The sequence below is a fragment of the Apostichopus japonicus genome, chromosome 11, assembly GCF_037975245.1.
Source record: "Apostichopus japonicus isolate 1M-3 chromosome 11, ASM3797524v1, whole genome shotgun sequence".
NCBI classification, from domain to species: Eukaryota; Metazoa; Echinodermata; class Holothuroidea; order Aspidochirotida; family Stichopodidae; genus Apostichopus; species Apostichopus japonicus.
This window is the reverse complement of record NC_092571.1, coordinates 12576322-12589300: the sequence shown is the minus strand read 5'-3', so window position 1 is coordinate 12589300 and position 12979 is coordinate 12576322. Positions and strand designations below refer to the sequence as shown.

The 12979-nt window shown below is 37.5% G+C and overlaps 1 protein-coding gene across 1 annotated transcript in view; it reads right to left on the bottom strand.

Moving 5' to 3' along the window:
* Positions 1 to 12979, bottom strand: part of LOC139976256 (uncharacterized) — a 112146-nt gene that overhangs the window by 96135 nt on the left and 3032 nt on the right. The window contains exons 2-3 of the mRNA XM_071984892.1: positions 4785 to 4957; positions 634 to 852 (exon numbers count right to left, since the gene is read on the bottom strand). The gene's annotated coding sequence lies outside the window, so the exon portion shown is untranslated. The remainder of the gene's footprint in view (positions 1 to 633; positions 853 to 4784; positions 4958 to 12979) is intronic.

Sequence of the window (12979 nt, the reverse complement as noted above, 5' to 3'; positions counted from 1 at the left end):
TCCCCAAAAGTAAAAAACTGTTGAAAAAAAACAAAATCCAAAAATATAACAAGTTTTTAAACTTTTGTGCCATTTTAGAATACATATCTAACATTTCTTGTGGCATTACCGTACAGTCCATCATATACATTTCATTTAAACCTTGTTAGTTTAGCGCTGTCCTCTCAAGGAAGCAAAAACCCTTTCCTTTCTCGAATAATCTTTACATGGTCACCTCTTTCCCATCCACCTATACCTTTAAAGGTGATTTCCTTCCCCAAAGCCACCTCAAGTTTAACTACAAATAGTACATCTGGTTCCTTCTTCACATGTTTCTCTCCATTCACCGTCTCCCATTTTTTGGGGTATTATTCCCCTCCCACTACTCTACCATACCCATCTAGTACTCCTCTATATGCTTTATCAGCATATGAACAGATCTTAATATAAGACGGAATAATTAGTTTTATTAGTTGCAAGAAACTGGTCCCTTATATGTTGCATCTATTCATACCAAATAATCAGCGAACATGTTTGAGGGGTAAGGTAAAAACATTTCAAAATTTATTTATATATTCACCTTTCTTTTCTTGTAAGATCAAATCAGTCCCAAATTTGGGAAGGTCTCATTATAACAAAAAAAAATTGTCTTACCTTCGTCCAAGTGATTTGTTTCACCCGCAAAGAGTTTCAACTCCAGTGATTATAATCCCAAAAGTTTTCACTCCATAATCCGAGGATAAACTTGTCCTGATCCCAAAGACCTAATTCCAATATAATATCCCAGTCGACCGTCCACACACACTATCTCTCTCTCCGTGAACTTCCCCTTCAATTTCTGACTGTTTCGTTTTTGTGATTAATAACACACCGCTGTGAAAGAGAGTACAGAGGGAAGTGAACCAATCACGGACCAGCAAAGCTAATACACAGGCCTGTTAGAACCAATCAGATGTCATGATCGCTGGCTATCAGAAGAGACAGACTAATTTGCGGTGAGAATTAACAACTGCCGAAGACAACTACGAGGGAGTTTCGGCGGAGCATTAAAGCAGTATGACGATGTTTTACGAGGTGATCAACTGTGGGAAGGTTCTTCAGAAGCTTAATATAACATAAAAAGTACTGTAATAAAGTGTGATATGTCGCTAACATACTAAACCCATCCCAAACATTGTACACACATTTGGTGCTGGATGAATGGAAGAATTGGGGGGGGGGGGGGAAGGGATGGGGCAGAGGGATGGGACAGAGGGTCAAACCTGCAAAATCTTTGGATAGCAGTTTTAATGGCGAAATTGTTTCAAAATGATGCGACTTGTTTGACCGAGACCAAGAGTTTTGGCGGCATTAGAGAAATTAATTTAATAAATTAAAATTAATTATTAAAATTAATTAATTTGGGTGGCCATCAGGAAAATTGATGCCATAAATTTCCACCTGCCTCAGAATAGATTACCAAGTACCATAACTTCAGTATTGAACTTCAGGGGGGAAAAACGAGACTTCCAATTCTGAACAGTGTTTACAACAAGTTTAATACATCACAGGTCAGAGCTGTGTACTGCTGTTTGCAATCAAAATGTTTTATAGATCTGATGATTATCAGCAAAGCCAGCAACTTTGAACCCCTCAGAATGAAGAACGGAGTAAAAGGATCTCTAATAAATATTAAATAACCCCGGACCCAACACAGAACCCCTGACAAACACCGAATGAAACATCAACAATGTTGGCAGAACTCTCTTGAATATTGTAAAATCTATAAATTATGAAAGTTAATATAGTATTTAGTACAAATGACGTGTGACTAGCAGAAATGAGTGGGGGGTGGGATGGGATGGGATGGGTGGGGGAGGGGAGACAAGAGGGGAAGGGGCATGAGAAGTGGAAGGCAATAAAATAATTAAACAAGACAGAGATCTAAGAAAATGCAGAATACAGTATTTATAATGTCAACTTGTTGAAAAACCTTAATGATTGATTAAAGAACAGTTCAGACAGTGACGGAGCTAGGGGTATTGGTCAGGAGGGGTGAGAATGGTCTGTAGGGGTGCTTTCGACACTATCTTAGCGGAGCGCCACCACAGGTTGGCGCGGAGCGTACAGAAATTTTTTGAGTAAAGATACTCCCTAGATCGCCGGAAATGACCCTTTCCGAGCCTTGCTAATTTGCAGATAATGTGACAAATGTTAGGTAGATGAGAGCGCAATAAAAAAGAAAATAATTGTGAATAAGTAAAAGTGGTAAAAAGCTGAAAAGGGCGCCAGCAGTCCAACTGAGTCCGTCAGGGGGGGCATCTGCCCCCCCCCCCCTACTGTATGGACGCTCCGCCACTGAGTTCAGATAGGGCATTATTTTATCAGGTATTCCCATTGTTAAATGCTATGCAAAATGGTTCAATTGCAATCTATATATTCTAGTGCAAGGATGTAAACCGCAGGTTTTGTTAACAGGAAACCATCATATTTAATAACAGATCAAATTTGGAGTCTTTAAAAGTGCTACCCAAGATCTGAACACTAAATTATTATACTTCAAAAATCTATAGTAACACCTATAAGTAGCAGATGGAGGTGGAACAATTAGGGGAGGGGGGAGGGAGGGGTGAAGAGAAGGTGGGAGGTGCAAGAATGGGGGACAGGAGAAGGTGGAAGAATGGTGGAGGGAGGGGCAGGAGAAGGGGAAAGGGGTAGGAGAAGGGTAAAGGGGAGAGGGGCAGCAGAAGGTGTGAGAGATGGCATACAATACAAATTATTCTGGGTGAAAATGATTCAAGGTTTACTTGCTGGTATGTTACAAATTTCAAATGCAGCCATGAAGACAATTTAAGCAAGATATATAGTGTAGGCCTGTTATTATTATTTTACTGCATTGTGTGTTCCCAAAATCCTACAGACAGACCTACTACTATAACACATGTGACAGTGAACTCTCGTGTCCATACTGCATGCATGCAGTGAGGAAGTGGGGGCAGATGAGGAGGTCTGCATGTGCAAGTGTGTTTTTCAACTGAAAAGTGTCGTCATTTATAGGTATACTGAAAGCTTAGGCTATTTAAACTGTAAAGCAGACAGATGTATCGCCTCTGGAATATATATCGCAAAAGAGGAATTAACCTCCCAACTTTTTTGGCTTTTGAAAATTTTTCAGGGAAGTCCTCACTGGCGAATATTAAAATTTTAACTCTGCTGACCTACTCGAGCAAAACAGAAATGTCAGAAGCAATAGCCATCAATATATTACCCTGCATGGGGCCTGCCAATCCAACAGAGACGTAAGGCCTTCTGCAGGGATAGAGGCCATTTTGTTCACAAATGTGAGCAGAGTTATATAAATGATCAATGATGCTCAGTTATAAATCACTGCAGCAACAATTAAAATAAAGAAATTGTTTCATGTAAAAAAAAAAATCAAAATTTAATTTATTTCTAATGTTTGTAAGGAAATGGAAGTGACCCCCTTTTTTTTTTCTTTTTTTTTTAGAGAAAGAGGACTAGATTGGGTAATGGCTAATTTATAAGAATACACTGTAATTATATCTGGCACATTAATTGTCATAGAGAAATGTAAAAGTAGCAATGGGTCTTGCTTTGGGTCAGGCTTTTTGCAAAACCATGTTACGCTGAAATCCCATGATGCATTTTAATATTTGACTGTATGTAGGTTAAGTTGTCGAGTTTCTGTCAAATGAATATTCCATTTGCTGTTCGGATGAGCAGACTATAGTACAAATATGAAAACGGAATCTGGGTTACAAATAATACATCTTCTAAATCTCTAATGGAGGTATTAAATATAGTTCAGGCCTGCAGACATTAAGGGGGGAGTGGTCAGGGGGTAAATGTGGTCCCCTGGGTCAACTACAGGGCCTGGAGAAATATGAAATAACGTTGGAGTATACAATGTAAAATGAAGACTTTGCAGGGGAAAGAATGATTAGTTTGTTTTAATTTGGTGAAAATGAACCTGATGGAATATATAAGATTGATCGATACGACCTCTGGCTATTACAGTCGTAGGGAATAATTTTCGGGTACAAAGTTAGTGTAGCAGTTTTGTAGGATATGAGGTTTGTCTCTCGATCATTAACAACTATGAATCGATACAGCGAACAAAAATGCTATGCATCTTTACAGCTCTATATAAGCAATTTGACAACTCTGTAGAGCGTTTTACGATGCGAGACTGGATAAACTATTCCCCGGTTCAGAATAACAGTCGTTGTTAGTATTTTATAGACATTGCCGAAAATAACTTGACCAGAACACAGAAACTCATCCTGAAAGAGAGGTCACTGAAAACTTTACCTTAATTTAACAACCTGAGCAATACATGAACATGCATGTAATCACATAACTACATTATTCCCACTATACTGCCCCTCCCCTACACCGCTTCTTCCAATCCTCCCCTCTCCCAATCTTCCCCTCGTCCAATCTTCCCCTGGCCCAATCCTCCCCTCTCCCAATCCTCCCCTCTCCCAATCAGACCCTGCCCCTCCCCTACCCCATTCTCCCAATCCTCCATTCTCCCAATCCTGCCTTCTCCCAATCCTCCCCTCCCCCAATCATCCCCTCCCCCAATCCTCCCTTCCTAATCCTTCAATCTTCCAGTCTTTCCTAATCCTCCCTCTACCAATCCTTCCTTGTGTAATCCTCCCTCTCCCAATCCTCCCTCTCCTAATCCTCCCTCTCCTAATCCTCCCTCTCCTAATCCTTCCTTCTCCTTCTAAATCCTACCTTTCCTAAAAATCCTTCCTTCTAATCCCTTTTCCACGTTCAAACAAAGTTTTCGTGCTTACCGTGACCCGTCACTGACTAGCTATCTCCGATACTATCACTCGCTGCAGACAGGAGACATCTCCTCGGTCTGAGTATTAGACAGCCTCTCCATGGCTTCGTCTTCATCACTTCAAAGATAAACTGCCTCTTGAATGTATCAGTTGGGAGGATTATAAGTCAAAGACAAACTTCCCTGTGGAGAGAGAAAACATAGATTAACATCGGATAAAATTAAACAACAATGTTTTAGGTCAGAGAATGCCCATGTACAGAGATCAGTGATCCGTTACAATGACACATGCTTGAGGGTGGGAGGGGGGAGAGGGAAGCAGGGGCAGCAGGGGAGTCGCTGGAAGAAATGTAGTGAGTGAATAGAGGAAGGGTAGAATAAGGGGCAGGGGAAGAGTCAGAGAATAGTAGCATTGGGGATGGGAAAATGGATGTTGACAATGAGGGACCAAAACTGAACATATTGAGCAGTTCAATTTAAATTAGTAAGTACTGAATAGACCACAGCCAACTTGAATCACAAAATGATTAATTTTCTGATAAATTTGAAAAAAATAAAATGTCCATTCCAAAGCACTCACACTTCCACACCACAGCATCAGTCCCTCCATTAATTACTTGTGTTCCTCCAAACCAGCCCTATGATGACCCACTGATGGGAGACCTCTGGTCCACCATCGTATATGGCAGCCCCAACTGGTGCTATCCAACTGGTGTCATACATATAAATTTAAGTTTTTATTTTACTCAAGAAACTAAAAAAAGCTTTTTACAAGAGTACTTCAAATTGGTTTTTTCAAATGTTGTTAAGGATGCATCTAGACCTTAATGACACACATGTTAATGGGCACCTCAACTTTCCATCAACTTCTTAATCTTGTTTGATTTTCACCTAAGATCTACAGAATTGACAATCAGAATTTGATGAACTGTTTACCCATTGTTTTAATTACCTTCCCCATTCCTCTTTGACATAATGCACTTTCAATTGTTACCTTCGCCAGCTATAAAGATTGTCTTTAATATCTTTTTTTTTCTTTTCACCTCCACGTTTCGAATCCTCTTAGTACAAAAGCCTGCGTGACAACCAAGCATTCCTCCCGGTGACATCCTTTCCAAGGAAGACACGCTAATTAAAGCAACACAAGTTTATCGCAGACGGATCAATATTCCAGAATGTAGGGTCTTTAAGAGCTCACACAGACATAATATTTAATCAAACTATAACCAACTAAACTAGAGACATCCTCCACAGCCCTGCTAAATATGGAGCAAACTTATGCGTCATAGAGTTATTGTCCAAGTTTTTCTTCTCTATATTTTTCTTCATCTTCTTCTTCTTTTGATTATCGATATTGAGAGATTACAGAGTTTGTTTACAGCCTTCCATAGCAATATCAATAATCCAGATAGAGATGGCACGTAAAATCAACTTACCGTTGCATAATCAACTAAAGTGCACAGTGAGACAGAACTTCATTCTCAGTTTGCACTATACTATACTATATTATATTATATATTTATATATTTATATACACATATATATGTATATATTTATATATATTTATACATATATATATATATATATATATATATATATATATATATATATATATATATATATATATATATATATATATATATATTAATATATATTAAATGATAGATATATATAGATACATATATACAGATATATGTTTATATAGATATATATAGATATATCTATACAAATATCTATATAGATATAAAATATAGATATCAGTGGCGGAGCGTCCATACAGTCAGGGGGGGCGGATGCCCCCCCTGACAGACTCAAATAGACTGCTGGCGCCCTTTTCAGCTTTTTACCACTTTTTTCTTATTCTAGATTATTGACTTTTTTATTGCGCTCTCATCTACTTATTGACATTTGTCACATTTTGTTGGTGTAATTTGGCGATGACACCTATTTATTCTTCGTTTATCTGCAAATTAGCCAGGCCCGAAAAGGGTCATTTCCGGCGATCTAGGGAATATCTTTACTCAAAAATTTTCTGTACGCTACGCGCCAACCAGTGGTGGTGCTCCGCTTAGATAGTGTCGAAAGCGCCCCTACAGACCATTCTCGCCCCTCCTGACCAATACCCCTAGCTCCCCCACTGATAGATATATATATATATTTATATATCTATATCTATATATCTCCTATATATCTCCTATATCTATATATTTTCAGACATCATACATCATAGTGTAAAATTAAAACTATACATGAGTAATTCTGAGCACAATTTCTATCAGAATCAAACCTAATGGAGGGCAGCAAACACTAAGCTTTCCATGAGAGCTGTATAACTCCCAAAGTTAAGAAAGTTACTTCTTCTGTTTATTTTAACTTCATTTCACTGCAGTATGATTCCAGCTTTTTTTCTAGATTAATCAGTGACACTGTATAAATGTTGAAATTAGAAGCCACCCGACGTGAAAGTTGTAATCCATAAGCCCTTGCAGGCTTCTCCCACATTCGTGGTCGCTTAATAGCATCGTAAAAGTAACTTTATTATTAATATTATTATCATTTATCATTAGCTTTATCATTATCATAATCAATGTCATTATGGAGATACAATGGTTGATGTGGGATAATTCATCAGAGACTTCCTTGTAAAAACATATATAGCAATTTCATGGAATAGAAGACCACTCGATAAGGTAGGAAAGTCCAGGGGAAAATTTTATTAGCGATTCATGAAAGAGGAACAGTTATTCCACGCATCCTGACGAAATGTTGCATGCCCAGTTCTTATTTATTTACGTAAGAATTGAATGCAAAATGATTCACCATGACCGTTTATACTGGATAAGATCCTCTTGTACCAGTCCCAAAATCGAACCTCACACAGACGAAACGACTGACGAGCACACACACACACACACACACTCTGAACGACCATTTCCTATCACACTCTTGTACTCCTTTACATCTTGTGCAGAAATTACTTTCATAGATTTTTTTAATATTTCTTAAGATTGGTCTGTTTCAGTTGTGAACCGCACAGAATGCCTTAATTTCTTTCAGTTTTCTCACTGATGTGATGTATAACTGGCAAACTCTTGATCTTACATAGTCTTTAAGCATTGGCACACCACACTGCATGCCCATCTATAGCTGTATATCGGTGCTCATGTGGCCGAGTGGATAAAAGGCGGTGGCATTTGGAGCAATGAGGCTTAGCAATCGGGAGGTTCCGAGTTTAATACCCCAGCCGGGTCATTGTACGGTGGGTTTTTCATCCAAGGGCAATCTACGGTTTTCCCATCTGAAATGACTTTCTAAATTTGAGTTCCAAATTTGAGTTAAAATGTTGAATTGGAAGCCACCCGACGTGTAAGTTGTAATCCATAGGCCCTTGAGGGTTTCTCCCACATTTGTGGTCGCTTAAGCGTCGAAAAATAACTGTTGATTATTATTATTATTATGATTATTATTATTATTATATTACGATTATTATCTATCTGCGATTTTCCCCATACTGACGGTCAAGTCAAGTGAGCAGGGAATTCAAGGGATTTCACAAAGAAAATCATATTAGAATTAATTTCGTAAACAGCCCAAAGACTAGAAAGAGAAACTTGAAGAAAAGAGCAAAGATATTAATATATTATTTCATAATGACAGTTTGTTAGTCTAGTTTACCCCATGAATTAATTATGTATTCATGTTGTTAGAGGTAATCAAAGGCAAAATTGATGAGAGATATTAACTTCAAGTATTGACTTTCTTTGGTATTTTAAGCTAACCATACTGTAGCTGTACATACCTATTACACCATTCCCATATCAGGCTTTTATATGAAGTATATACACTTTTTATGCTTTAAAAGTACAGTCAAGGTTCATACAAAGATGTTACTAATTTAAAAATTTCCTTCAGTTTCACTTAAATAAATTTCTGTTCAACAGAGAAGTTCTCTGATTACAAGTTCTTGGTAACCATGGCAACCAGCTCTGTAATTCCATCCACTAACTGCCTTTATCATATATGATACTTTTACTTTTGCTTGATCAAAGTAAAATTTGAAAACATTAACAAGCAATCTCTTGTTGCTGGTAAATTTCCTTCAACTAAAAATAACTTTATAAATTAAAGGGAGATTCCAGTTGTTCAAAGTTGACTGTTTCAAAAATGTAACAGAAAAACTGTTAAATAGCATAAGGGGGTAAAAATAACCTAGTATATTTTATCACAAAGATAACATATTTTGGGGGGGAATGAAATTTGGTGAACTTTATACATAGGTATCTGCAGGCAACAGCATATTGAGTGACCATAGAGTTAGCAAATGACCTTCAAATGTTTCCGTCTTCACAATGTGTTATTATCCGGTATTCACAGGAGTCAAATATAATTCCAATAAAATATTGTCTTGATTGTGGAGAAATTTGACGTACATTGAGAGGTAACGAAACATATACTAATCAAGTTCAACGCTAAATTATGAGGGAAAAAAATGTTACACAATTGATAGATAAAGGTTTCAACGAGTTGGTGCCATGATGACAATTCATAGGTTGCCTATTTCTAGGAATCACTGAAGTATTAAACTTGTAAAGAACTTAACCTTCCAATAACCATATCTAGAGGTTAGGCACCAAGATGATGAAATAAGAATTTTAAATTAAGCAGTGTGGAATTTTTTCCCCCCCTTTCTCACAAGATCAACATTTAAGAAAAGCAACATTTCCCATTTATATAGGCTTGAAAAACAAATTACACTGGAAAAATTGAGAGACATTATAAAGTCCCATGAGGAAGTCCATGTTGCTATTAAATATTAGTAGGTATAGAGTAAACAATCAACGTTATTTATCACTTTTGCATCAATGATTAATAAATGTGTGTTTACGATATGGTGTCTAAAGAACCTGAACATTGAAATCAATTTCGATATTTAAGCAAAGAAAACTAATAAGACAAAATTGACGAAAGGAAATCATGCTTCGCCTTTATATTTTCACGTTTAATTTTTAGCGGGGGGGGGGCAGGGGGTGAGGAATGAGGGGATAGGCTTGGTTTTTTTTTTTGTCTTTGCTGCCTGAGAGACCAAAGGAGTTGCTTTCCCAAACAGGAAGAAGAATTATCCGCGAGGAAAAGCACAATTCAGTTCTAGCTTTGGGAGAAAAGTTATGTCACTTTTAATTTCAATTCGAAAAGACAGAAGCCATATGTAGACACTGAAGATAACTACCTTATATACTAAACAACTTCATTATCCTATTGACGGCACTTTAGGAAACATTCGTGGTACTTCATACATCGGAGACGGACAGGCTTGCCAGGTAAATTCAAGAGCATGCTTGAAATAGAGAAAGGAAACACAACAAAATTTATGTGAAAGTTGTTCACAAATCACTAATGCTGAACTGAAACTGAACCAAAATTTGAGTTTAAAATGGGAGTCATACAACGGTCAGTTATTTTCAACTGAAATAAATTTAAACTAGTTCCTTAACTTTGACTCAGCAAAATGGTATATCAATGGCCAGATTCCTAGATTAAAACATATCCATAATTTCACAAATACACTCTAGGTCTCTGTTAAGTTACTCCATGCCTAATTTTGTTAGAAAAGGTAATTTAGATAATTTAAAGAAAGTAACGATATTAGTTTCAAGACTCCTGGGACACATCTCGACAGATGTCATTTTTATTGGTAACTCGATAGTTTTTCATAATTGGTTTTTGCTAATCTTACATAGGCCTAAAAGAACAAACTTAATTCTATGTTGTCAACTCTACCAGGAGAACCAAACCTAAGCAACGTACCAGGTCTCTGCCATAGAGATGCTTTTAAAGAAAAACTCCCCTAAAACAGACAAAAACAAAATCGGTATAATACAATAATACAATCTGGAAATATATTTGACTATTTTATATGTTCCTGTACATATCTAGAGATTTGAGCAAGTCCAAATATGACATGCATTGAGACACATTATATAATTTTTGTTTCCTTTTCTTTATCTACTAGGTTATGATGCAAAAAATGTTAAGGAAGGAATTAGGCATATCCATGATTACCTGTCGCAACTTCTCTTGCCACATATTCCGACTAGCACACTTCGTTCCTCCAACAAACTGTATTTAACTGTTCCTAAACCATGCTTGAAGACCTATGGTTACAGAAGCTTCGAATACAATGGCTCTTATCTCTGGAACAAGTTACCAGATCACATTCGAACTTGCTATAACCTTTCTACTTTCAAAAGTCTACTTAAGACCCATTTTTTCACTTGTTCTTTTGTAAATTAATTTGACTTTTGTTACTGATTTGGCGCTATATAAGTCTCATTTATTATTATTATGTTTATAAATAAGTACTGGCAAATGCAACAAAAAACTTAACTTACCAATTAGTAGCAGTGAACTGAGACACCGACGACCTCTTATAGTTAAAACGAGCAGCAGATCCACGTTTATGTGAATATAGTAATATACCGCATAGCTTGGCCGGGGTGCATGATGCCAATTTACCACCCAATTAGCAAACTATATACCTTTAAGCTAATTCCTTCAGCAAGTTCATCTAAAAGGCCTAGTTTACAGGAAACTTGGAGAAAATGAACTCAATTTTTCTGGTCGGTGAACAGCTCAAGTGTGCATTAAGCTTCATAAACACATTTAGTTCAATTTGAAGGGTAACATACACTTCATGCAAATCATATATTAGGGGACTTAGTGTTACTAATAATCAAAGTTGGGATGACTCATAATATGCCACTTGCTTTACAAGGTCTCTCTCCACGTTTCCATGGTAACAGTAACTTTGCAGTGCTTATTTATTGTGAACTAAGTATTAGTGCTGTACATGTTACAGCCATGGGGAAACTGTCAGGTTACTTTCCATTATTTGCACGCAATATGAAATCACCACCCTGCCCAGAACATGCGTGTCACGTAGGCCTACAGTTACTGTACTAGGCTTGCCTGGCAATCTCTTAAAGGTTGTGAAGACTCGTGCAAAACGAAACGAGATCTCAATCTCATGCCGGTAATCTGACCTAGTTTCGAATGAGGTGTAACAGAAGTGTTAGACACCACCATCGATCCCAGAAAATACACACACACAACTTGCTACCAACGGTAATTAGACACTAGTGCACAGTCAATACATGCAGGTACGGTCAATACCCAGTGTAAATAGCGATGGACATCTCAGGTCTAGATAAAAGATAACAAGGTATCACATTTCATTACTGTCATGCATTTTGTAGCGACACGAACAAAACGTCACTTGCAAGCAACGGAAGTTAACTTTTTCAGATGGCCGCATGCGGTTTGGGGCGAGTCTTCAAAGCCTTTAAACCATTACAACTCCATCGCAAAATCATACATACATGTTCTGTATTTAAGCTTTAGAGTTCATGCAGTGTTAGACAAAGTACATACTTTTACATACGGAAACTATGATTAATTTTGTTTGCCTCTGCTTTCACATATCTTGGTACATCTAAGTACATTGAATTCTCAGGGCTATATACTTCAAGCATATCATAATACTGTCACAAATACTTCAGCATTCTTCCTTCAATGGAAAAATTGAACAAACAACCCTGCACAATTAATGCCTATTAAAATATCACTTTCACTATCATTCAGAAGAGCATGAAATGAGCTTCTCCATGGAAACCCAGCTATATATAACACATAGTGAGATATGAAATATTCTAAACACTGACAGCAGACTAGAACCAAAATATATCTGTTAGCAATAGAAAGTCAGTGGTGGAGCGTCCATACAGTCAGAGGGGGCGGATGCCCCCCTGACGGACTCAAATGGACTGCTGGCACCCTTTTCAGCTCTTAACCACTTTTTAAATATTCGCGATTATTGACTTTTTTATTACGCTTTCATCTACTTATTGACATTTGTAACATTTTGTTGGTGTAATTTGGCGATGACACCTATTTATACTTCGTTTATCTGCAAATTAGCCAGGCCCGGAAAGGGTCATTTCTGGCAATCTAGGGAGTATCTTTACTCAAAAAATTTCTGTATGCTACTCGCCAACCCGTGGTGGCGCTCCACTTAGATAGTGTCGAAAGCGCCCCTACAGACCATTCTCGCCCCTCCTGACCAATACCCCTAGCTCCGCCACTGTAGAAAGTCTAGTTAAAACAGTGGTGTTTCCAGACATTTGGAGTTAGGGGAGGTTCAACAAAATG